Raw genomic sequence first — 25,654 nt, forward strand, 5'->3', positions numbered from 1 at the left:
AGTCCTTTCGTGACTTGTGAGATTTCCGTTTACTAATAATTTCAGAGCATCATGCTCTTCAACCTGATTACCAGATATGGAGTTTCAATATTTCCACGTATTTTTACTATTAGCGTCCTTGAACAAGTTGCTGTAATAGGATTGTTTTGCACTTTGTTTGCACTGGTTGAGTTTTCTAGACGTGTGTTGTAACAAATCTCGAGCGTCTAGATCAAATGGATTTCTTTTACATTTTGCTAGAAGGGAATCTTTGATTTTTATCCACTTCCAAACGTCTACATTCATCCACGGGCATAAGCCTTTAACTCTGGCTCGTACTTCAACGGTCTTGGAATATTTGATCTTTAGTTCCTGATACAACGAAAGTATTTGTATAAGAAGCTCTTCGGCAGAGTTGGCTCGGAGGTTACAAGCTTTTTCGCTGAACTGTTCGTTAAGCATTCTATTATTAACAACAACTTTTTGTAGTTTGCGTGTAAACACATTTTTACGAATTCCAACCGTAGAAATAATAATGCAGTGGTCGCTTATATCCGAGTACACCGTATCGTTCTTGATATTGGATTGGATCTTTTCAGAGCAGATAACATGATCTAAAATATTATTGCTGACAGGTCTTGTAACATGAGTATTGGTTACTTGAAAATTATAGCAGTTTAGGAGTTCCAAATACTCGATTGTATCGGAATTTGAGGTCTGATTTGTTGGAATATTCATATCTCCTACAATGAGACATGAAGCATTTGAACTGGAAGCGGATAATTGTTGTTTCCAAATCAACGAAAAAGTTAGCTAAATTGGATGATGGGGGTCTATAAATACCGTGAATGTTTATTTCATCGCCCTTAGGTTTTAGACGTACGTGAACATGATGAAATCCACCAGAGTTGTGGTTCTTTATTTCATCGCAATCTATTCCGTTTTTTACATAGATTAACACATAGATTTTTTACATAGATTAAACCACATAATTTCAACTCAGCTTTATAATTTCACTTTTGAAAATTTTAGTATTTTTCATTGAAGGTCTTCAAAATTTTTGAAGAGAGCTCAAGAGTTCAATTAAAATTTTTCGAGGAATTGAGAGTTTTCAGTAAAAATCTATTTTATGATCAAATCATGCAAGCCAAATCAACCAGACTTTCTAAAAAATCAAAGATTTCATCCATCGATGAAAATAAGTTCTCTATTTTGTAACTAACGCATATTTATACAATTTGTGCTTTCCATTTTGAAGAATTTAGGACGTTTTTTTTAAAACAAACTTTTTATATGAACAGCTTTTAATGTGAAAAAAATGAAAATAGACATTTAAATAGTTTTCAAATAAATAACAATGAAAATGTAAATAAAATCAGAATTTAAATTAATAATTTTCGATAGATGATAATTATACAAATTGCGATTCAATGCTAAGGAATTCAACATTAAAGTACATAAATCGTATTCAAATATGAAGCTAAGGTTAAGAATCAGTAATAAGCTCCAGTTCTGCATTCAAAAGAATGATCAGATAGACAGTTCAGCTGAAAATTACAAATTTGATGAAATATTTAAGTTATTTCAAAGATTTTGTTTCATGATAAACTAGCTGACCCGGTAAACTTCGTTTTACCTTCTAAAGTATAAATCGTAATAAATGTTTAATTTCATCTACACGTCCTTAACTGCATCGTGCTCACGAATAGATCCTTATGGAAATCGTAACAAATAAAGTTGAATTTTTATTGGGACCACCTTCCATAAAAAGTGAGATTGTTGAAACTATTAAACAAACCATCTCTGACCCAAAAAACCCTCGGATACCAAATTTCACTTCATTCCGACCGACCATTTATACGTGATGTTGTTACAAAGAAAACGTCTCCATTTATATATATTAGATTTAGGTTTCGATGTTTACAAACCTACCCATTGAATACCCATTTTAAAATTGATTTAAAATAAAAATCCTTTGCTGTCAAAAACATACAATCTTCAGATAAAATATTTAGGCATAAATTCCATATTTCTCTAGATTTTTTATTTCAAAACGTTTTTATTCAGTTTTCGACCAGATCGGACCAATTGTCATAAGAAAATTGGTCAAAAAAGCCGATTGAAAATAAATTTCTAGCGGGCATGATCGACCAGAAAGATTTATTAGATAATAAACTACACACTTAGAAAAATTCTCGTATTTTTACATGCAAGAGCATGGGTAGAAGGGAATCGGGTATTTACATGTGCAAACACAGTCCCTTACATGTAATTCTACTTGCCATTTCTTGAAACGTAAAACATAAATCATGTAAATCTTCAACAAGCATGGTGGGTTTTGTTTACAGGAAATTTACATTTCAGTGCTCATTTTTTCAATCCTATTGGAATTAATTCGTACATGGAATAATGTGGTTTGAAATAACGAGTCAAAACATATCATGCATATTCAACCATTTATTGCACAGTTCTTTATTATAAATTTTAAACTTGATTGTAATGACTATAAAACATTTGAAGAATTGTTTACTGTTTTCAATCATCCAATGTCGAATTTCAGGGAGCGCTCGACTGAGTGTATTCACATTAACTACATTTTTTCAGCCGCCAGCCGCTAGCCGGTAAAAACACACCTGGTTCAAACAACATAGATTTCGTCTTTGCATTATTATTAGTTAAGTGACTCTTAAAAGGGCCCAAGGCGCTCAGTTCGGTTTGCCTAGACCATAACCAATTTTCAAAAACAAAGTTTCAAACTGAAATTAAAAATTTCAATCGAGCATTAAAAAACAGCAAATAAGTAAATCATATTTGATTCTCAAAATTTTAATCTCTGTTTTTCATTTTCTACTACTTTATACTTTCACTGATGGTGAAATATATGAAAATTAACAAAAGTTAGAGTGATTTTTTTTTTAAATTAATTGCTCATTTTCGTTAATAAGAGTTTTCGAGCTCCCAATCAAATTTCTAAAGGCTGTATATTACAGATTCAACAAACAATGTTAAAGGTTTTGGGACTTAATTTTGAAAATTTCAATTTGAAACACATATCTATAAATGTAAAAAAAAAAACCTTCAACATGAACAATCAGAGTGCAACAAATCAAAATTTTCACCGTTTTGCAAACATGCAAATAAGGTGAAAAATAAACGATAGAGAAATGATTTTTTACTAAGGCATAACAGTAGCGTTCAAATGTTATCATACAATTCCAAGTGTATGCAATTTATTTCGTTAAAACAAGTTTTATGAAATAATTGATTCAAAAATCATAAATTTTGTTAACTAAATTTAAATTTTAGATATGGATTAAGCTTAAATTGTGAAAAAAACGGGCAAAATCCGAGTTTGTTCATCCGGACCAGACCGAATAGTTTCCTATTTTTTCTTTGAATGCTTACTTTACAGGATCCAAAAGATACCCTGTTCATTTTTGACAACAAACGTTCGATTTAGACAACATTCGATCTCAACAACATAAAATGTTCGGGCGTATTGCAAAAATTTAAAGGGGTCTGTACTTCAATTGACGGCAAAAAAATATTCAGAACTTAAAATTCAAAACTAACCTGCACTTGAAATTTCTTGTTTTTATTTTTATTAGTTTCTTATTGATTATTCAAGAGACTAAACTTTCCAACCTTTACATTGTCAGAATAAACATTCAATGATGAATTTAATATGTGGAATTATAAACATATAAAGTTATTGCTGAGAACATCAAAAATGATTTTATTTTTCAGCATTTTATTTTGATAATTGGAAGAATTTGAATATGATTTTATCTCAGAATTTTATCAGTGGCACCCTCGAAACAGAATTAAATATGATCTATTTTCAAATTAAATTTAATCATCAACTATGTGTTTGGAATAAATTCTCTTAAGTTCAATAGTTTAATCAAAAATTTTTATTTAATTTTAATTCGATTGTTGGTGTTCCGAAAATATTTTCCTAATTATTGTGCATTTTTGGTATTGTTATTATTTCTATTTCAATTTGTATTTCGAAACCCCCCATGGACGAGCTCTTCGCACGGGCCTGATGCTAACTTAACCCGTCCTCGTCCTCGTACAGCTGAAATTTCATTTTTTTTTTTTGTTTTTTAATAAATCTGAAATTTCTTGCAATAATAGCATCAAAGAATTGTTAGAAAATATCCATTTAAATATTAAAAAAATCATTTGGATTTTCTTTCCTGGAAAATTTTCCACAGCCATCCGAATTCTCAATCCTGAGCTAAACAACAAGCAGTTTTTTTTTCATAGTGATTTACCCGATAATTGGATGTGTTCTTCAAGCTTCAAAAATTTTTCAATTCAAAGCAATCAACGTCAATTTTTTTTTTAATAGGTACCCAGGGACTAGATAATAATTTAAGTCTTTTAAAAAAAGTAAAATTAAATCATTTTGTCCCCAGTGTTAGAATTTTTGAAGGTCTTACTGAAATAACTTTTAATAAAATTTATATGCTTTTTTTAGTGTGAGCTCGAATTAATGTTTTCGGAGTAACTATTTATATAAAGGCGCATAAATTCATCAAAAGCGCTCAGCGGAAACTTTCCAAACCATTAAATCAGAAGCAATGGTGGCGACGTGAGATGACATATCTTTCCGTTATCTTCCTCACATAACAAAGTGCACCCCAAACATGAGAGCTGGACCAGCACCCAACACAGTCAGCCAGCCAGCATGAATGAAATTTGAGCTCAGCATCCCACCATCCAGGGGGAGCCATCAAAGAGCCATCCGTCATAATTTGGATCAAGAGCGCACCCAGAAAATAAGTGGCCAGAGGATGAAAAATTATCATAATATCCATTTCCCTCCACCATCCAGGCGATATGCGAGTCTACTAAGTAGTCTACAGAGTGTGAAAAAAATCTGCGGAAAACAAGGGTGTTTTCATTCCGAAGCCAAAGATTTTCATGGTGATGAGGAGATGGGGAACCTCACTTTGCGAAAAGCGTCAAATATTCCAATTGAACTGGAGACACGAATCGAAATTTCCGACGATAAAAGACAGACGCCATACTGAATGTTCGAGGATTTTGAATTTTTGAACTGAAAAAAAACCGGGTTATGAAAAAAAACTAAATGCCATTTTACGGTTAGACGCCTAACTATTTATATTCATTATATTTTTTAAAAGTGAATTTTTGATTTTTTTTTGGTTTTTGGAAGCTTTATTTACAAAAATAAAATGTTTTACTGCACATAAGTTTGATGAAAAAATTTTTTTCTCGAAAATAACCTTTTCCACACATACTTTTTCTGCGATTCAACTAAACAACTTTCAGACCAAGCGTTTCTCCTCTAAATAAAATGATGATGACTATGTGTATGGACTTCCAGGAAACACTGTCAGCAATGCAAACTTCTGGTCCATTAAAACAGATCCGGAGACGCAAGGAGAAACCGGAAACGAACCGTGGGAAACATATTTATTCATTTGCACCTCCGGTCTATATTATGCTTTTTTTTCTCGACTATCGCCCTCTTACCAGGACTAGGATATTCAACAGCAGCAGTTCTCCTGAAGGATCCCCTCGTCGTAAAAAGTGATGCTGGCTTTCCATGTTTCCGCTTAATTTATATCCTACAACCTAAACACCACCAAAAACGGTCTCGACTATCATTGGTGCCCAACGAGCAAACAAATCCGATGACCGGATGTAATCTCATTTCCCAACAGTTGGGTGGGGAAAATTCTGAATATTCGTTCAGGACTTTTCCCCCCTCCTTGTCCAAGGCTCATCTTTACGATGGTTTCGGGAATATTTTCGGACTATTTAGGAGTCCCGTTTCTCATAAAGGCGCTAACACACTCTCGGCCTCTATTGAAGCTGGGGGACTGGGTAGAGTGATTTTATGGATTTGCAATGCCTGCCTGTAAAATTGTCATAAAAATGGCCCATTTTGTCGGGTGTCAAAAGATCATTCGGGATATCGGCATAATCGAAAATAGATTGAGCGCTTCTGTTGAGTTAAAATTGATACAATTTTATGAGCGAGGAAAGTGTATTAAATAATCCGTTCTATTTTAACAATAGAATATAATTTTTTTAATATATCAAGAACTTAGCAATGGAAACTTGTTATTCAAAATTATAGCACATAGTTTCTGAAAAGTTATTTCAAGAGGAAATCAAAGCTTCAGAGTTAGCCAGTTTAATTAAGTCTTAATGGATTGTTAAGCAGCTTTCACTTTTTGCCGATATTTCTAGTACGGATTTTGGATTTATCATCCATGCGTTAAGAGTAGCTCAAAAATACAAAGGATAAATCTGTTTTAAAACTATTAAAACTCACCGAAAAACATCGATTATTTTGAAGGCACTTTGATGCCCATATTTTAAAATCTGATTTTGGAAGATTTTTGCGTCTTGAACTTGTTTTCTCTTGTCAAACTTTGTCTACCACTTCTAGGTTTAGGGATATGGCTCTTAGAAGTTTTTATTAATTTATTGTTTTAAGGTTAAATCAATTAATTTAAAAACTTACACGAAAAACAAAAAAAAGAGTTTTAACCTTTTTAATATTCTCCATTGCGGCAAACTCCGGAAAAGTCGATCTATATTTTGCCTAGATAATCTTGTTTCAGAGATGCAAAGCTTTTTAAAAAAACCAATTTAACAATTTTTGAAGAATAAATAGATACGTTTAAAACTATTTCTTATATCACAAAAGGAAATTTTGTTATGTACTAAAAATGTTTACTTTTTTAACAACTCTGTTCAAGACTGAAAAGCGTTTTGACTTCAGCTTAAAAGATATACAAGGTTCATTTGGTTCGAAATGATTTCACAATTTCCGTAATTGGAAAAAACAAAATAAATCCTTACATAATTTTAACTATGAAGTTAACCACCGCCTGTTGCCTAGAGGATAGCGTTCAAGTCATCTAAGCTAAAGGTCATAAGATCGATTCCCGATCAAGGCATACATAGTAGACATTAAATATTGAATATGCCGCTGCAAAAAATGACTTTTTGCTCCCATATGTTTTTTCGATGCCTTTTGGGTCACCAAGCATCAGTGTAAAATTTTAGAAGTTTGGTTGTTTCCTGAGTTATCGTAACGCGTTTCGATTTTGTATGGAAGAAAAAAATTTTGCACATCAGATCATCCAAAAAATTCAAACAAACTTTAAATGAAGTTGATCTTCAATTTTTTGGTTTTGCCTATTCCTAATCTTAAATGTTTGCTAACATGACAAGTAGCTAAGCATTTCATGAAAAAAGTTATAACAATTTCAAAATAAAAAAAATCTGAATCTATTGAAAGGTATTTAAAAATGGCAGACTTTGCTTACTAGAGCTTTTAATAAATTCCTGAAATGTTTTTGCAAAAGTAATATAAAATAAATTCCATGGCTATGCAAAGCAATTTTTTGAGATTTTTTCTCATCCTACGGTTACACAGCTTTCAAATAAGCAGTCAAAGACGCTAAAATTTAAAAAAAAAAAATGAATATGAGCTGTGTATAACATCGAATATCTTTTCACATTGACGATTTTTAAATAAAAAATTTAGTTTTTCTACACAAATTTCTATAAAAAAAAAATAAATCCTCGTTGCGCTGATTCAGGACTGGGTGTATGGATCCAAAATTTTTATTGCTATTTCTGGCAGCAAAACCAACCAAAAAAGTTATGGGAGATGCAAAAAGTAAAAAAGTATGTTCATAAAAAGCTTGCAGCTGTCTAGAAAACATTCTGTGGATTGGTGATCAAGGATGCCGATAAAAATTCTGTGTTTTTGAGAAAAAAAAATCTGACTTTCTATGATTTTACCCAAAAGTTCTGTGATGGTTTTCTGTGATGCTTTTTCCATTCATTTTATTGAAAATTCATGATAAATTGGGTCTTTTTTACAAGTTAGTTGGGAAAAATCAATCAACATAACTAATCTTATCATACTTTTCAAATTAAAAGTAAGAAATCAAAATTTTATATTAGCCAAAAAAAAATATTTTGGAAATCCATTCAAAACTCAAAACTTTTGTGAAATCTGCGAATATTTCAAAATTCTGTGTTCTGTGACACAGATTCTGTGATGAAAATTTGCTTAGAATTCTGTGAAATTACAGATTTTTCTGTGATTTAGGCAACCTTGTTGGTGATGTAAGCATTTGTAAGATGCTATTTAGCCACCATATCCTCGGAAAATGTACGTTTAGTGTTAAGTTAAAGGAATCTCTTCGAGGAAACGTCAAGATTCATTGAGATCCTATATGGGTTTGTGTTCGTTTAAAAAAAATTTGCACAAGATTCAGCGAGAGTTGACCATTGAGTTATAGCCTTTTTTTCCTTAATCTTTGTATGTATGAAACACTTGAAATTTAAAATTTTAATCCAAATTTTCAAAACCGTATTTAGGGAGAATTTTTTAAATTCTCGAAATTTCTTTCCAATTGTCTTTGAATTTCTGCTTATTTTGTGTTTTAGTTCAGCATAGCGTGTCCCTGATAGTTTTGAAGATAACAAATTTTTGGTTGTAAGAAAGGTGTTGAGCATCAATCCCAAGTTTCGAAATAAGAATTCAGGAAAAAAAACTATCAACAATTAGGATTGGTCGATCTTGGATCGATCTTTGGAAGATCGATCTTTTGAACTCAAATCATCGATTTTTGGATCAATTCTTTAGCCTTGGAAAATCGAATAAATCGATTTTATTTCGATCCGATCTTTCGATCTTGAAGTTTTTTCTTCTTCTACTTATTCCGGAGTTTTTGAGATTCAGTTTTATGATGAATTTTGATGGCTGCAGCATCCTAAACACTGAATTTCTTTATTGGTGCTCCCAACCTTAAAATGCAGCCTTGAATTTAGCATGAATCTATTATATAAAATTCTCTTGTAACGGTGTTTGTAGTACTACTTCTCCGAAATGACCCAAACGATTCGAATGAAATTATTTTTAGAATATTCTGTAGCCATGCGAATCGGTTTATATCGATTAAAAACAACAGAAAGTCGCATTTATTGTCCGTAATAATTAAATTTGTAGTTTTTTGAATGAAATAAAAGTCATGGCTTCCATTTTTTCGAGATTTTTTTTTCCTTTGGGCTGTTTGTTTTTCGTCTCCAAGGTCGAGGCGTCGCGAGCAGACGTCGTTAGAAGATAGTAACCATGGCATAGCATACTGATCATTGAGAATATTTTGGCGCGTATTTCTCAACCAAGCATATTTTCAATGTAAGTGGTGGCGATATGAAGCGTTGATGTGATTTTTTTTGTTCTTGATTCCTAACTCATTTCTACAGCACATGGTTATGAATGACGCCTAGATGTGACTCAGGTTGACATTTTGCTGATCGAATAAAACATATAATATTTGTTTGGCCAAAATCCTAAATTGAAAAGTCAGGCATTCATTTTTAGAGATTTTCTTTTCTTCGAGGGGTTTGTTTTTCGTTTCCATGGGCGAGGCGTCGCTAGCAAACGTCGTTGCAAGATAATAGTAACCAAAGCATACTGTTCATTGATCGCTGGAAAAATTTAAGAATTAGGCGCCTATTTCTCAACCGAGTACCTATATTTCTTATGCACGTGGGGGCGATATGCAACCTCGATATGTTTTTTCTTGCTTAATTGTACACTGCACATGGTAATAAATGACGCCTAGATGTGACACGGATTGATATGTTATCGATCGAATCATAACCATATAAACGATTTCAAATATTAAAACCATTTTTAATTCGTGTTAATTTAAGTAGTAAATTGTTGTCCAAAAAATATGAATTTGGTAAAGATAAATACGAAATAATGTTATGACACTTTGCGGACGTTAAAAATAAGAAATTGGGAAGCTTTACATTCAATTTCGTGTAATCCAATACGCCTGAAACGCTCGACACATTAACTGAACTGGAGTCTATGACGCATCTGAAAAAGACCTATGTGTTTCACTTGCCCCAATAAATGGGACAAATGTATACTTCGATATTTCTTTCTGTCAATATAACTTATATTTTTTTGAAAATATAACTTTTTTCAGAGAATATGAAAGTTGAACTGTGAAGATATTCGTTAGGATTTGACCGGTGTTTCATTTTTGAAAATTAAGATTTACAGTAAAAAAGACAAATAATTTTTATTATCTCAACAATATAACATAATCCTAAATGAAATCGCAGATCACCACCAACAATGTTTAGGAAATTTTGAAATCAGAACTGCTTCAATTAAAATCTTTAAAATAATGGGTGAATATATCTAAACATAAGTTTTCCACTTTTCAAAACCAATCGTTTCTTTGATTCATTGAGTTAAAGTTCAAAGGAATTAATTTGCATTTTTTGCTTGAATAAAAATAGGAACTTGCAATACACAAAATCGCCAGATTTAATGCCATGACAAGTGCTGTTTGGGAACACTTTAAGTTGAAATGTGTTAAGTCTATAACTTAAGTATTAGGCGAATCTTTTTGGAAATGATTTTGGTGAAAATATGGACTTTAATTCAAACTGCTTCGAAGGATGGAATAAAAAAGTGAATAAAAAGCTGTTTGAAAATGTTTAGTAAAAAATCTTTTTTTATGGCTTATGTTCATTCGTTCTTTGATAGCTCATGTCTCTATAATTCTTTCCATCATCTACGAAAATGTGACTTTTCTTATGGTTTTTATTTCTTCGGCTCTAAAAATATACACCATCCAAATCTAATTGGGAGCTGAAAGCGCTGCGTTAGGCAAAATATTCGGCAAATACTCCAAAAATTGTCGCGATATTGAAAACAATATAATAAAACGGAATAAATCTACTGAATGGAATACAGCAAATGAAACAGTTACATATTATCAACATACAGTTATTTATTGAACAAGTTACAAAAATTGGGGTTTAAAAGACCCGTTGAGTTAAAATTCTTTGGTTTAATTTTGATAGAATTGAGCGGGATGATTCGAGTAAAGGGAAAGAAGGAAAATGTAAAGAAAACTAGGAAAAATTGAAACTGGCCGCCAAGTTGAACATGGTAAGACGAAGTTTACCGGGTCTGCTAGTATTCTATAGAATTATCTCCGCTCAAGATTTAACTTCTTATTGAAACTTCCAAGTTTAGTTGTCGAAACTCGGTAGGAGGCAGCATTTGAATGATACCACAATGAAAAGTATTTTATATTTACATTTAAATTAACACATTCCTCCAATTAATTTTTGTTTTCTAGTTTTTATCACCGCTTATTGTTGTTAACTTTTTGGGTTGATTATTCTCGCCGAATTTCAAATCAAGTAAAGTAGTAAGCGAAAAAGTTAACAAATTAATAATTCAATATTGCCTGGACTCATAATAATACTTGGAAAATTTGAATGCTTGAAGAATTGAACTTGAACCTTCCAGATAATAGCTGTACACATTATATTTGTGCCATAACCTGTGGCTGAATTTAAAATAGGAAAAATACCAACGTAAATAAAAATACGTAGCATTTTAAAAATATGTAAGTATTTCATCAAGTGAACTGACTAAAAATGTTTGAATTGTTTAAATAAATCAAGTAACAATATTAAGACTTATTCCTATCTAACGTGCTTAAAATTTGAACTTGGAATATGTCGTATGGAGAAATGCATATATTCATTCTGTTTTTTAAATGTCACATACACTCAGCCAAAGTCATGAAAAGTTAAACATTCTGATGTTGAAATGAAAATGAAATGATGCAAATTTTATGAATCGATCTTTCAGAGATCGACCTTTTAGCTTCGATTTTTTAAGGTGAATCAATCCTGGAACCATTCAGCTGAATCGATCTTTTCCAGAAGATCGAACAATCCTAATATGAATGCAGTGTTACCAACTTTTTTATTTCTATATCAAATTTCAACCATACGGTTTATTTAAGATTCGTTAAGAAAGTGCTCTAAGATATGAAGTATATAATTCTTACATTAACTAACGCTTACAAAACTTTTTTTTTAAATAATCTATGCTTCACATTTATTTATTTTTTCTTTAAACACATTTTTTACTAATCACACACAATATCGAGACACACACAAAAACGAGAATTTTTTCTGCTTTGTTTTGTTATTTTTAAATACGTATGAGTTATTTTGGGACTGGAACACTGAAAATAAAAACGCTGCTGAACAAAAAAATTCTGATTTTTGAAAAAAAAAATATCGATTTTTCTCCACATTTTCCTCACGGAATGTACAGTATACTTTCAACAGTAAAGCTTCTGGGAAAAAACATTACTCGTGTTGAAACAAATGACTAGGAAAAACTATTCGTATATAATTTTTCCGGATTTGATTCAAGATTTCAGGTTTTCCCGGTTCCATTTTCAATACCCATTTTTTCCGGTATTCCCGGCTTTCCCAGTTCGCTGGCCACCCTCGTACTTGCATTTTTCATCCATAATATGATGATTTTGTGTGATAGGTTTAAAACGAGATGAACTTAAATTTCTTTAGATTTTCATAACTAATTTTCAATTATGGTAAATTAAGAATGAGAAAATTCGTTCCTAAGAAACATTTCTTTGATTCAGAACCCTATTTATTATGTTTCAATCTATTTAGGAAATTTACATTTCTGTTCTGATACTCATTTCGATTTTTTTTTATTTCAATTTTATATTATAAAACTTATCTTACCAGCTTTTTATTCTGAAATCATTCTGATTATGATTCTGAATTTATGATTTTTCCTCGAATTTCAAAGTATCGTAAAAAACAAAACAAAAAATCGTAATAGCTAAACTCATGTTCTCCGAAAAAAAATAATGAAAAAATTATTATCAAAACGAAATAAACATTTGCTGTACATATATGATGTTTAAAAGTTTTTGTAAATGAAATCATTTTAAAAAAAAAATCATAATTTTATTCGTATTTTGATCTCAAAACAACTTTCGCATTATGATTTTTTTTTTCTAAGTATTCTTGACTTTTACAGTTTTTTGGTTTAAGAATGAATTTTTTTATGTACCGTAATGCGGGGTAATATTGATCACTTTTTTCAATATATTTCGATTTTTTTTTCTGTTAAGCGGAATGTAGCATGTATTATATTTTTTAAATCAGTACTGGACTCATATGAACGTAAAACATGGATGCAGAATTTCAAGTTTAAATTAGAAAACCCGATTTAATACACTTAACAGTGGATTAGAGCCTTTCTTACAGTCTATAAATAATATTTGGATACACATGACACAAAATAATAAATAAATGATAGTTTTATAAATTCAGAGTTATGATTAAAGGATTTCGAACGTAGTAAATCCTAAATGAATTTAAGAAGTTAGGATTCAAAATTTTGTATAGGATGAAGGTATTTTAAAATAATTAAAATTTTCACATAAATAACATAATTGTAAACTAGTTCAAATTTTTTGAATGATTGAATTCTGGAATATCTTGTATGATCCCGTTTCAATGACATTATGATCTTATATCAATAAAATAGAAGAGGTCTAAAAATGAAGAATATAATTTTTAAAAGGATTCCTAATAGTGTGTTTCTAATAACTCAACCTCTCAAGTAAAGGAAGCGAATAAATTGAAAAAAATTGAGTAAGATTACAACTGCTAGAGTAAAATACGATGCTTCAACGTAGGTTACAATAATCGATCGAATTAACTATAGATATTAAACATTTTGACAACTTTGAAACGTCAATATTTTCAATTTGTCATTTTGTCAATTAGGCTGGAACAAATATCAATTTCTTCTTTTGTCACCCCCCCCTCCCTTCGGAATTTCCAAAAATCCGAAGGGGGGAATAAATAAAGTTTGAAGTATTTGACGTAAATTTCGACAAAAAAATTAAAATATCCGAAAGATTAAAAGACCAAAATACAAATTTTGGAAGGTGGAAGTTTTTTCACCTATTGTATTCTTGATTTCATTGATTTATTCAATAAGAAATAACTTGATTTATAGGTTTTGTGCAATGATATAGTGTGCAATTTCATTGCATACAAGTTGGTGCAATTTATTCCAATTTATTTGTTTTTCGCATTATTTTTTATTGTCCACCCCCCCCCCCCCCCCCCCCCCTTGCGACGTTCCAACTCCGAGTGATAAAAGAAAGATTTGAAATTTGTTCCGGCCTTATGTCTATTTTATCATTTTTGTCAATTTTGTCAATTTTGTCAATTTTGTCAATTCTATTAATTTTGTCAATTTTTTAAATTTTGTAATTTTTGTAAATTTTGTCAATTCTGTCCATTTGGATAGTTTTGTCAATTTTGTGAATTAAGTCAATCTAGGCTATTTTGTCAATTTGGCCTAGGTAGGGTAGTCAATTTAGTCTGTTTAGTCAATTTTGTCAATTGTCACCCTGAACTCTCATCAACCTGTGGATCCCTGGCTGCGTGATCACCGATCAATCGTCTTCACGGCACCATTGAGCATCCACCCGGACCGCATCCAGTTAGAATAATCTAATTCTTACTAATTTTGCCTCCGTTAGCAGTTGTTAGCAAGCCACAACAACACAATCAGACACACCTGTTCTGACTGCGCGGTCGTCGGCCGCACCAAAAATGAGCCTCAACTGTAACCACCATTGCCACCAGCCACTCGAAGCCTAGTAAATATTAACTAGGGAAAGGAGTAGCAGTGGCAAATTACGGCCATACAGCGGACCAGGGGCAAACGAGCATCATTCACCCCGACGAGACTAGAGATTTACAGATGTACAGACTATATGACAACATGTTACATAAGTGATCGCTGTACAGTTTCAGTTTACTGCCCGCAACATTGCCGACATACGCGAACATGTGATATCTGTCCGAAACATTATAAATCCGGACTGCAAAGCTTGATTGAGACTTGCGAGACGTACAAAGTAGCCTCTCTATCCCCGCGAGCTTAAAGCTCCGTTCATCAAAACCCGTTATAGGTTGGGCAACTGATATTGACACAAAATTAAAATAAGTAATATATTGAGATTATCAACGGATTCGATTAGATTACACCATTTAAAAATCATTTGAATCTGATTCTGCAGCTACAACTAGAAAAGATAGGAAACAAAAATATAATTCTAAAAACAGAATCTGTAATTTGAAACCCGTTTATTTTAGTATAAAATCATAAAATCTCATGAATTAACCCCATGACATTATAATATGTAGAGGTAAATCCTAAATTCAAATTGAGGCGCTTGGGATCAGAGGGGTACAAGTGCTTAAATGATAGTTTCGAGAAAACGCGCTTCAAAGTTGGGAAGGTGTTCGAGTTTTCATATATTTTTCGAATTCGAGCAGTTTTAATTCAATCAAACAAGTGTTAAAAAATTATTAAAAAATGTGAGTTTTGCACCGTTAGGTATACTTAACTCAAAACTGATGATTTTGGCACTTACACCCCTCTGATCCTGAGGGCCTCAATTATTCTATTTTTTATCAGAAATATGTAGGTAAATTTTGAATCCTCAACCAGGATTTCAATTCACAACTGTGAATTACAATTCCAAAATCATATTTGAATCTGATATTGTTATTTTAATATTATTTTGAACTGAATGATGATTTTTTAATTTGAACTGTGATTCTGAATTGTGAGTTGCATTTAAATTTGAATGCTATTTAGATGCTGGTTTTTGAATCCAAATTATGAATTATAAAATGTAAATTGAATTTGCATTCCGCGTATGGATTTGAATTCGTTTCACAATGTTAAGTTAAGCCAACAATTGGAGAAATCAAAATTCGAATGGGAATCGAATGTAATGGTATGAGTAATTGAAACTAAGATTACTGTCATAATAATCAAAAAAATTTTTGAACAAATAAATTTACCATGAATCATGGACCACTAATTGACTACTAGGAGGTATGGCACTGCTTGAATGAGCGCGCAAACGGTTTGAAAAAAATCAGTCTGAATCGAAATATTTTGTACAAACCACCCTCTGTGGCATAGTGTATGGTCTTGTTTGTACAATATTCAGGAAATTTACTCAGCCCCAGTCGAGGTGGCGGTGATTTTTTATTGTTACTGTTATCGCCAGCCATTTTTTGTGTTCGCGCGAAATACGTTTGTATCGTGTGTGGGCGAGCATAGATCAAACAATCGTCTTGGAATCATCGAATTTTATTCAAATGTGGTGTAGTCTATTACCCGTGTAGCGATTGTTATCTAGAAACAATCAATAAAAACCATTATTTTATTGACATTTCATAAACAATTGAATTTTTTTTGTAGCATTTAAATAGCTATGTATGAAGCCGACGGTTCAAAGGAAAATTAGGTGATAGGTTAGGAGAATAAATTGATCCAAAATTAGTTTTCGTTTGGCATGTTATTTTCATCAGTTATCAAATATTGATTTTATTTACTGAAAACTGACTTTTAAATGCCACATCATTATAAAAACACAAAACACAGTTACACCATTAAATACGGTAAATAAGTTCAATCAAACATCGGTTTCCGAAAAGAGCATAAGAACAATTAAAGATCATGGAATATTAGATATCCTGATCAGGCAATGCCAGTCAACCTAAATGATTCTCCTTCCAAGCGGTTGCTTGATTATTGAAAGATGATAGTATTTTTTGTGGAACCGTAGAACAAGTTAAAAATTTTAAGCCTTTAATGTGTAGCGCTGTATATAAATTCGAGGTTTATTCATCCTTTAAAGTAAAATGATTAAACGCAGACGAGAAATAAACTTATAGTTAATGAGATTCATTTATCACTAATTTGATGTTAGCAATCTGCTAACTAGTTTCAAGAATTTACGTTCAAAGATTTTGACCAAGCTGAATAGAACAAAATCTATTCATTATTATGAGCACGGATACCTCAATCAAAAAATATGAGCACGGTTATGCTAAAGTGTGCGTATTAGTTTTCTTATGGTGTCTAACGGTTTCTTTTACCTTTCCTGGAAACTTGTTGATTGGTGTTGTGCTAAATTTCACAACAAATATGTGGCAAGGTTTCGTGCTGATGGTGATCGGCCATGTTCGGAGAGAATTTTTGGTCTTGTGGAACATTGTGTTTTTTGACAAGGAAGCAGTCTGAAAATAACCTTAGCTAAATCTGCTTTTAGTTGGACGTTTGGCAAACGATCATCTAGTTCCCATGCATAGGTATTTCCACTTGTTTCCTTTCGTTTTTGTCCAAGGCTGTCTCGTTGTAGCTTCAAAGTGCCTTTGGGTCTGCGACCGTAAATTTGTTTCCTTTAGTGAGAAAAGGGTAGAAATTTTACATTCCTAGATAGGCTCAAACTTATGGTTTCGCTTACCGGTAATGATGTTGAATTAAATTCTCGATCCATATTGTGCCTCGAGTCTGGTAGATGTTAGTTCCCAGTCATCATACGATCAGAAGAATACCTGGTTTTGGACTTATGAAGATATTGCGACCGAAACTTTTCTCTTTTTCTCGATGTAAATAATTACACACGCTCGTTTTCATTTAACCATTTACGGATGAAAGATAACCATTTTTTGTTTTTTGCTGAAGAACTTCCAATATGGTTATTTTTTATTAATTTTTTACTATGAAATTTTAACCATTTTGGTAGTTCTCAAATGAAACCCAGAATATGGTTGAAAATTTCGGCATTTCATCGCCGCCATGTTGAAAGTAATTGGTTCTGCAGCCGGGTGCGTTCTGCATGGAAGAAATAAATTTAAGATTTTCTTCCACTTAGTAGTGAACATGATCCGACGAACATCCTCTGGTCCAAAAAGGTAAGTCGTCAATTATATTTTATATTCGGAATTGAGTCTGATGAAGATTTTTTCCCCCCTAATAGGATACCGAAATGTGGAAAGTTTGTCGGAACTGCAAATACAGGATTTGCGAGCTTACTTATAAGCCCGTTTAGCTGGACTGGATTCTACCTAATGTGACTGGAGCTGGCTTCGGGTTTTACGACTCAGCTGGAGCAACCGAATATACCCATAGCTGGTAGTGATGCAGCGGAAAAGTGAAAACAGCAGCTAGAATATCAAGTTCTTTTCCATGATCTGGATGCCAGTTGCCATTTAGGAATCCTAATCCGACGAACATCCTTTGGTCCAGTAAGGTAAGTCTTCAATTATTTGTTATATTCGGAATTGAGTCTGATGAAGATTTTTTTCCTTTCTATAATAGGATGCCGAAATCTGAGGATCCTCAGATAATCGGGAGCTGAATATTAATCCGACCAGGTGCTGCGCAATTGTTCCACCATGATATTTTGATGGTACGCGGTAATTTTCCGTACTATCTGGGGGGTCAGACTGCCGGAAAATCATCATCCGGCTGTGGAGTGTTGGAAACACCTCCTGAACAACGGAATTGTGCTGTTGGTGCTGATCATCCCGCTAGGAGCTCAACAGAACCCCCTCAACCCTCAAAACATTCTACTTGAACTTCTTCCGGAAAAGCATTTACCGGTCCTTATCGTTCCTGGCTATGTTTTGCGATCCCGGATCCTATTTTTCCGAATCACAAGCAGAGCCGAAGGATCGGGACTTCCACCGGGACAGTGAAAGCACAGAGAAGTGAAAGTGTGACTCGATGCCGATTCACAACAAAAATCGTTGCATCTTTCCTTGATCTGTATTTTTTTTAAGAACATCTTTAAAATTATTAAATAAATAAAAAGATGTGAAAACCACAATTTTTTTTAAATTTTATCTTTATTTTTTCTAAAAAACCGATTTGTACTATTTCTACGTTAACATTCTCCCTCATTTTGCATTATGATTCTAAAACAACCATTTTTCAACTTCTCCTTCAGAATCCCATCCGGTTGAAAAATAACCATATTCGAACTTCTCCCTTAAAAGTCATTTTATGACTTCTCATGGAGAACTCATAAAATGACATTTCCCGGGAAAAGGTCAAAAATGGTTATTTTTGATTCGTAAATGGTTCAATAATTTCTAGCGTGCAACAAACACATTCACTCTGAACTGCAAATACCCGACTACGGTTAATTTAATGCATTATTTACTGACAGCATGCTGTCAGCTATAGATGTTGCCAAATAGTGATACCACAAAAATAAAATTAACTGAGTATTGTGTATTCTGAAGACAATAATTCGCTCAAATTTGTAGGACACGTAGTCGTTGACAGCGTGCCTACAGCTACGGGTGGTTGCATATTGAGGAAAAGTAGGCAAGGGGTACCAAAAGTTTCTCATTGGTGGGGGGTGGAAACGGAGCGCTTTTTGACAGCGAATTGTTCGCCTACCATGCCTCGGATTACGATTGCCTGTCACAAGATGGACGATTCCGTGTATTGGTATAAGAACACGTCTCGGTGGTACGTTGTACGTCTCGGTGGTCGAGTGGTTAGCGTGCTAAGACGGTAATCGCTTGTCCGCTGATGACATGGGTTCGATTCCCATCTCGGTACTGGGTGTTTAATGTTAATCTTAAGTTGTCCATGTCATTTATTCAGTCTGTAGAGCCTAAATCGGCTAAGACGGTGTATGTCTTTTTAAACACACCCGAAGCTGTACACGCCCTGGTCGTTGAACATGATTTTTAGGAAAAGTAGAAAAAACTATGAAAAGAGAAATGTTTACAAAAGAGTTGGCTTTTATGTATTACTTACAGTCATTGCGCAGTTCAAAAGTAAAAATAAGAAAAAAGAAAAATATTTGCATGTCGTTATATAATTTTGCAAAGGATGAAACATAAATTCATGAAACTAAATTGTACAGATTAAGAAGTCAAGATAAGTTTGTCTTCAAATAAAGACAGCGAGAATAGAGTATCAATGATTCTAACACAGAGTCCAATGATCCGTAAAATATATTTTCAAAATCAATTAAGAACATGAATATAAAATTCAGGATTACAATATAAAAAAAGGTCTCCAACCATGTGTTTCAAATAATTCAACATTTGCTCTGGATAACCTATGGAGTCAAGACAGCGAGAAATTAGTATCTATGATTCTAACATAGAGTCCAATGATCGGTAAAATATATTCTCAAATTTGCATATATGAGGCCTTCAGGATCATAGGGGTGCAAGTGCCAAAATCATCAATTTTGAGTTAAGTATAACCAGTATAACCAACGGTTTTTTATGTTTCAATGTACATCTGGTGCAAAACTTAGATTTTTTATAATTTTTTTAAACACTTTTTTGATTGAATTAAAACTGCTCGAATTCGAAAAAATATATATTGAGCACCTTAACAACTTTGAAGCGCGTTTTTTCGAAACTATCATTTAGGCACTTGGCCCTCTGATCCCAAGCGCCTTAAATGATAATTTTTGAAATTTTCAGTTTAGTAAATGGTATGTGGGGCTGGTCTCAACGCATAAGTATATCGATCATAAAAAAAACATACCGATCAAAATCAATTAGAATTAGAATTAGAATTAGAAAATTAGAATATTCGTAGAATTAATTTTAAGACAATTAACCGTAAAACCCAAAACTTATGCAATTTTTCTAATAAAATGGGTTTTTTCTTCTCAATCATTGAGTGTTTGCATTGAAAGTGTTTCCGTTTTAAATTTGCTCATACACCGGTGGGGAGTGGGTGTTTTAGCCGATTCTAAAATTTCAAGTTGTGCTAATACCACAGAGAACAGACGTACAAGCTAGCCCACGAATCTTGTGTAAAATCCCAACACCCTTTTTGATTTTTTGTGAGTTTATATATGATTACGCCTTTTCGAAAACTGGGCACTTTAAAGTTGATTTGTGACTTTTGAACGGCGCAATAGATGGCACTGTTTGTAGTCGATTTCTAACGTATTTTTTGGTGATAACATTTGAAATTTTACACACCTTTTTGACGATTTTTTGTTCGAGCTTGTACGTCTGTTCTCTGTGCTAATACTGGAATACTTAAAACCAATATTTACACCTGAACCGTTGCAGGTGCTCTTAAGAAGGCGAATATAAAATTAAAGATTACAATATAAGAAACAAACACAAATCGTCGCCAGTGTATTGCTACCTCACTAACTCACACGCTCTCTCGCAACACTGATAAAATTTTTGGGGCAACACCGCCCGATGGCAGTGCAACACCAAGTCAAAACCAGTGCAAAACTGTCCGAATAAACAAACAGCTTGACAGCACTTAGCGGTGCACCAGTGCAACAATAGTGCAACACTCGACATAAACAAATACGGTATCATCATTAGATTTAATTTTGATTCGCAAGTTGAATTAAGTTAATTTGAGTTGTAAAAAATAACTTTGCTCAAATTTGAGTACAAAGATATAGGCGACAATTGCGTGCCATTTGGAACTTCAGTTTTGCTAGTTGATCGTGTTGTTTTGGTTGCATGTGTTATTTTAATTCGATCCGCTGAAAACTGTCTCGACTCCCGACTTTCAAATTCCGGCTCAATTGTCTCGACTGTGGGCTGTTCCTGGAGTCCGGTTGTTGTTTCGAAGACAGAATGCTGACATTGGATGGTGTTTTCTGGCTGCTGTTAGCTTTCAAGTGAGTTTTATCTTGTTTAACGCTAAAATAATATAGTGCAAATTTCACCTTCCAGCTATTGGAAAAGGTGCCCCGGGCGATGCGACTCAGCCGAAGACTAAATAAACCGGCTCAAATGTCTCGACTCGGATCGGACTGGAGGATGTGGGCTGTTCCTGGAGCCCGGTGGTTGTGTCGAAGACAGAATGCTGATATTGGATGGCGCTTTCTGGCTGCTGTTGGCTTTCAGGTGAGTTTTTTCTTGTTTAACGCTAAGATCATATTTTGTAGTGAAAATTTCACCTTCCAGCTATTGAAAAAGGTGCCCCGGGCGATGCGATTCAGCCAAGGACTAAATAAACGCCAGTTTTTTTGGAGTGTACCAATATAACTTGGACAGAAATTTATTTCAAAATCTGCAAGATGTTAAGGTAAGATGCTTCTTGAATTAATTTGGCTTGAGGTTTTTCTTAAATTTGTATATTTCTAGGCTGTCGTGATACATTAGATTCTCGTGGAAACTTTTCCTACGCAAAGGTTCCGGCGTTCCCTGGCTGAGACTTTCGGAGCAGTGCCGCGCTCGGAGGCTTTTGGATTCCAACGCTGCTGCTAACTGTGATGGCAGTCCAAACGTACCATATAGCGGTGCCGGTTCGGCTGACTATGAACTCGGAACGGCCACTTTCCGCAGCTATTGTCGGTTTACGGGGTGCTTTCGAAACACGTGGCGTATACCAGTTCAAATCTTTCTTCGTGTTGATGTTTTTGTTTGTGAAGTTTTCGTGTAAGATACGATATATGTTCCAATAAGTATTATCAAGTATTATCATCATGTTTATATTGACAGTCAAATTGACTGATTTTGTTATACAAAACTAAAACAAAATCGAATAAAAGTTTGATGCGATTTGATTTTAGTATTGATATGTATGGAAAAACACATTTTTTGTTACTATTCGAAAATTACTCCAATAAGAAAAAAGCGATCAATTTTGAAATTTTCAGCTTAGTAAATGGTTTGTCGGCCTGGTCTACATGCGTGGGTATATCGATCATAGAAAAAAACATACCGATCAAAATCAATTAAGAACATGAATATAAAATTAAAGATTACAATATAAAAAACACCATTTAAATATCATCTGAATCGAAGATTACCATCTGTTAAAAGAGTTTAACTATTTTATAACAGATTTATAAGACTTTCTCATAGTTTAACTACAAATTCGATTAAATTTTAGAGGTTTTCATAAAAATCAGAACAATTCAGGACATTTAGGCACCAATTTTTAAAACTCAGGACAACTCGAGAGTTTTTAAAAGATTAAGACGGTCTCTCGAAAATCAGGACAAATCCCGATAAATTAGGTTACCTGGCACCTCTGAGCACAAGAGAAACAACAACAACAACTGAACAATTGTAATGCACGTCAGAGGTACCAGGTGTCCTGATTTTTCAGGACTTGTCCTGACTTTCGAGAGGTTGTCCTGATTTTTCTAAAACTTTCGAATTTTCCTGATTTTTGACAATTTGTTTTCAAAATGTTGAATTGTCCTGGATGTCAAAAAAATCTAAAATCACAATCGAATTTGTAATTGAACTATGAAAACTACGAACAAATCGGTTATGTCCTGATTTATGACAAAACCACCTGGAACCCCTTATTTACGTACATAACTATAACTATGCCCAGGGTGTAAGGTGTCCTGATTTTTCAGGATTTGTCCTGATTTTCGAGAGGCCGTCCTGATTTTCGAGAGGCCGTCCTGATTTTTGAAAAACGCTTGAATTGTCCTAATTTTTGAAAAATGGCCCATAAATGTCCTGATTTAAAAAAAAAAATTCCAAATTATAACTAAATATATTGCCAAATGACGAGAACATCAAACAAAGCTTAAATAAAGTAGATATAGTAAAGTTAAAATATAGTAAATAAAGCAAGCTTCGAAAACGATGTTTTTTCACTCCTCGATAAAATGCGTGCTTCTTCAAAATGGATCACTTTGAAAATGGCAACGAATGAAAAATATCTCAATGTCAACTCTTTTGGCCATTTTATAATTTTGACATGAGAACTACCATCATGATTGCATTTTTTTCCAAAAATGCATTGAAAAGCAACAATATTAAATTATTAATTAGGTAACCATATAAAATGGTTAATGAAAATGAGCGTGTGAAGAAATTGATATGGTGTGCTTCGTTCTCCCGCACGCACCCCTTCGTCGTTTTGTCCATCACAGTGCAACCTGAATATAATGTTAGGCGAAGTAACAATCGCTTTCGTTCCATACAGTGTGGGCACGACGTACTCATCAACGACTTCATTAATTTCGGGGTCGTACCCCTTGGGTGAAATCCATCTTTATGATTAGTAATAATTTGGAGCTTCGGTTTCAAAATTTTTGGATTGGTTCGGTGTCAAACTGAACCATTAAAATAAAAAGTAAATATTGGCCGGGGAAACTTAAAACTGTCGTTTTCCTCCCACACGGTTTCTGTCACGATGACATCAAACCTGAGTGGGAGTGAAGCCTTTTTGTTCTCCCTTCCACACACCGACAGATCCATACTTTCAGATGGCAAGCGCGTATCTATGACGTCACGTATAATTTGACGTCATATTATCGATAAACTTGATTTTAGTGATTGCTGGTTGTGGCTAGCAAGCCAAATTGACACGTTTTTTGGAGTGATGATTTTTGATATTTACTATGAAAAAAAAATTTTCAAACTATTTTGTATTTTTTTCTTTCTTTTATAGGTTGAAGAAGAAAAAAAATCAAATTTTTCAAGATAAAAATCATTTTTATTGTACTGCTCAGTTTCACAAAAACGTCGAGAACAAAGTTTACAAAAATTCACACAAATACACACAAATACACAGACATCATCAGAACTCATCGAGCTGATTCGATAGGTACCTATAAAGGTATATCTAAGACCCATAATTAATGATCTCCCAAATCGACCGATAACTATACCTTTCTGTAAGAAAGGCAAAAAGGTCTCCAACCATGTGTTTCAAATAATTCAACATTTGCTCTGGATAACCTATGGAGTCAAGACAGCGAGAAATTAGTATCTATGATTCTAACATAGAGTCCAATGATCGGTAAAATATATTCTCAAATTTGCATATATGAGGCCTTCAGGATCATAGGGGTGCAAGTGCCAAAATCATCAATTTTGAGTTAAGTATAACCAGTATAACCAACGGTTTTTTATGTTTCAATGTACATCTGGTGCAAAACTTAGATTTTTTATAATTTTTTTAAACACTTTTTTGATTGAATTAAAACTGCTCGAATTCGAAAAAATATATATTGAGCACCTTAACAACTTTGAAGCGCGTTTTTTCGAAACTATCATTTAGGCACTTGGCCCTCTGATCCCAAGCGCCTTAAATGATAATTTTTGAAATTTTCAGTTTAGTAAATGGTATGTGGGGCTGGTCTCAACGCATAAGTATATCGATCATAAAAAAAACATACCGATCAAAATCAATTAGAATTAGAATTAGAATTAGAAAATTAGAATATTCGTAGAATTAATTTTAAGACAATTAACCGTAAAACCCAAAACTTATGCAATTTTTCTAATAAAATGGGTTTTTTCTTCTCAATCATTGAGTGTTTGCATTGAAAGTGTTTCCGTTTTAAATTTGCTCATACACCGGTGGGGAGTGGGTGTTTTAGCCGATTCTAAAATTTCAAGTTGTGCTAATACCACAGAGAACAGACGTACAAGCTAGCCCACGAATCTTGTGTAAAATCCCAACACCCTTTTTGATTTTTTGTGAGTTTATATATGATTACGCCTTTTCGAAAACTGGGCACTTTAAAGTTGATTTGTGACTTTTGAACGGCGCAATAGATGGCACTGTTTGTAGTCGATTTCTAACGTATTTTTTGGTGATAACATTTGAAATTTTACACACCTTTTTGACGATTTTTTGTTCGAGCTTGTACGTCTGTTCTCTGTGCTAATACTGGAATACTTAAAACCAATATTTACACCTGAACCGTTGCAGGTGCTCTTAAGAAGGCGAATATAAAATTAAAGATTACAATATAAGAAACAAACACAAATCGTCGCCAGTGTATTGCTACCTCACTAACTCACACGCTCTCTCGCAACACTGATAAAATTTTTGGGGCAACACCGCCCGATGGCAGTGCAACACCAAGTCAAAACCAGTGCAAAACTGTCCGAATAAACAAACAGCTTGACAGCACTTAGCGGTGCACCAGTGCAACAATAGTGCAACACTCGACATAAACAAATACGGTAT

The 25,654-nt window shown here is 33.4% G+C and overlaps 1 protein-coding gene and 2 long non-coding RNA genes across 3 annotated transcripts in view; 2 read left to right on the forward strand and 1 right to left on the reverse strand.

The window, feature by feature from the left end:
- The window catches only part of LOC129757613 (sodium channel protein 60E-like), a 909,603-nt gene that overhangs the window by 709,093 nt on the left and 174,856 nt on the right, over positions 1 to 25,654 (reverse strand). The window lies entirely within an intron of this gene.
- LOC129757623 (uncharacterized) lies at positions 17,545 to 18,469 on the forward strand. The gene is made up of 3 exons (XR_008739749.1): positions 17,545 to 17,658; positions 17,724 to 17,996; positions 18,065 to 18,469. It is a non-coding gene; the product is annotated as an uncharacterized LOC129757623 (long non-coding RNA).
- LOC129757622 (uncharacterized) lies at positions 21,477 to 23,168 on the forward strand. Its single transcript, XR_008739748.1, has 3 exons — positions 21,477 to 21,609; positions 21,670 to 21,790; positions 21,850 to 23,168. It is a non-coding gene; the product is annotated as an uncharacterized LOC129757622 (long non-coding RNA).

This window comes from Uranotaenia lowii, chromosome 3, assembly GCF_029784155.1.
Source record: "Uranotaenia lowii strain MFRU-FL chromosome 3, ASM2978415v1, whole genome shotgun sequence".
NCBI classification, from domain to species: Eukaryota; Metazoa; Arthropoda; class Insecta; order Diptera; family Culicidae; genus Uranotaenia; species Uranotaenia lowii.